Below are 2,500 nucleotides of genomic sequence, written 5' to 3' on the forward strand. Positions count from 1 at the left end.
TGCTGGCACGGAGTTAGAAGTGATACCAAAGGTGAGGTATGGTGCCAGAGGTGAGACGTGGTGCCAAAGGTTTAGATATGGTGCCAAGTTGTGGTGCCACGTGGCAGTGAGATTTAAGAAAAGGCGATTGGTTAGTTTGGTGGTGTTGGTTAAGCAAAGCAAGAGAAAGACTGCATTGCAAATGTTTTTTCTCTAAGCAAATATAAATATAGAAAAAATATTCGTATATATTGATATATAAAGTTAGACATGTTGAGATAATAACCAGACAGACAGTTAAACAAATATAATAGACAGACAGTTAAACAAAAAGAACAGACAGATAGCTAAATAAACAGACAGACAGTTAAATAACCAGACAGACAGACAAACAGGTAAATAACAAGACAGACAGCTAAATAACCAGACAGATAGACAGACAGCTAAATAACCAGACAGACAGCTAAATAACCAGACAGACAGCTAAATAACCAGACAGACAGACAACTAAATAACTAAACCGACAGCTAAACAAACAGACAGACAGCTAAATAACCAGACAGACAGGCAGACAGCTAAATAACCAGATAGACAGCTAAACAAACAACACAGACAGACAGCTAAACAGACAGGCAGACAGCTAAATAACCAGATAGACAGCTAAACAAACAACACAGACAGACAGCTAAACAGACAGACAGACAGCTAAATAACCAGACAGACAGACAGACAGCTAAACAAACAGACAGACAGACATCTAAACAAACAGACAGACAGACAGCTAAACAAACTGACAGACAGACAGCTAAACAGACAGACAGACAGCTAAACAAACAGACAGACAGCTAAACAAACAGACAGACAGACAGCAAAAGAAAACAGACAGACAGACAGCTAAACAAACAGACAGACAGCTAAACAAACAGACAGACAGACAGCTAAATAACCAGATAGACAGCTAAATAAACAGACTGACAGACAGACAGACAGACAGCTAAACAAACAGAACAGACAGACAGTTAAACAAACAGAACAGACAGACAGACAGCTAAATAACCAGACAGACAGACAGACAGCTAAATAACCAGACAGACAGACTGACAGCTAAATAACCAGACAGACAGACAGACAGCTAAATAACCAGACAGACAGACTGACAGCTAAATAACCAGACAGACAGACAGACAGCTATATAACCAGACAGACAGCTAAACAAACAGACAGACAGACAGCTAAACAAATAGACAGACAGACAGCTAAACAAACAAACAGACAGACAGACAGCTACACAAACAGACAGACAGACAGACAGCTAAACAAACAGACAGACCAAGACGACCGCGACCCAATCCCGAACCGGATGCGAACCGCGCCCCAACACCCTCTGAACCCAAATTCTTTTCGTGGAATTCGATGGTAATGTCTTCCAGATACTCTCTATCTCTCTTTTTATCATCATTATTCCTTTATTCCTCCCTTCTCTCTCTCTCTCGCTCTCTCTCTCTCTCTCTCTCTCTCTCTCTCTCTCTCTCTCTCTCTCTCTCTCTCTCTCTCTCTCTCTCTCTCTCTCTCTCTCTCTCTCTCTCTCTTCTTTTCCCCTTGTTTCTTGTGCTTGCGAGGCATTCTACCAGTGCCAGATCAATAGGCAATTGTTGGCACTGTTCTAGATATCGAGTGCCATGTACTTTGACAGAAAGACACGGGCTATGTGAAGGGTGTGGTAGTGCTGTTATTAAAAGAAAGGGAAATGGAAGTGAAAATGATGAATAGGGGAGATAACAGCAGTGAGAAGAGCGAAGGATTATGATAGGAGAGTGATAAGAGCGAGGAATGATAGGATACCGATAACAGTAGTGAGAAGAGCAAACGATAATGATAGTAGAGTGATAGGAACAGTGGTAAGGGAAGGGGAATGATAATAGGAGAGTGATAAGAGCAGTGACAGGTGAGAGGAATGATGATGGGAGAGAGATAAAAACAGTGATAACAGCAAAGGATAATGATAGGATATTGATAACAGCAGTGATAAGGGAAGTAATAATGATAGGAGAGTGATGAGAATGGTGATAAGGGAAAGGTATAATGATAACAGCGATAATAGAGAAAAATAATGATAACAAACATCATCATCGTCATTTGTATCGAAATAATCATCAATATTTTTAATCAATTTATTTTTTAAGACTACCTATCCTTTTTTTCTTCTTCTTTTTTTTACCATCCTCATTAAAATTACCTTATCAATCGAATGATAAACAAGGCCGGGGATTTACAACTACAACCGCTCATTCTTTCCCCAAAAAAATATGCTTTGTTATGGAATTCCTACTTTAGACTGATTATCCTAAGGGAAAAAATCTACATTAGCATATGCAATTCTCGTTTTCCTCTGGCGCCAGTGTAAAAAAAAGGTTGCTGGTAAATATAGCTGCTTGTATTCGGGATCAAAATCGATATGAATTGGTGTGACTTTTTTGAGTTGGGTGAAGTATAATGCGATCTTTCTAAATGTCTGTGAATT

Source organism: Penaeus chinensis, chromosome 20 (genome assembly GCF_019202785.1).
Source record: "Penaeus chinensis breed Huanghai No. 1 chromosome 20, ASM1920278v2, whole genome shotgun sequence".
NCBI classification, from domain to species: Eukaryota; Metazoa; Arthropoda; class Malacostraca; order Decapoda; family Penaeidae; genus Penaeus; species Penaeus chinensis.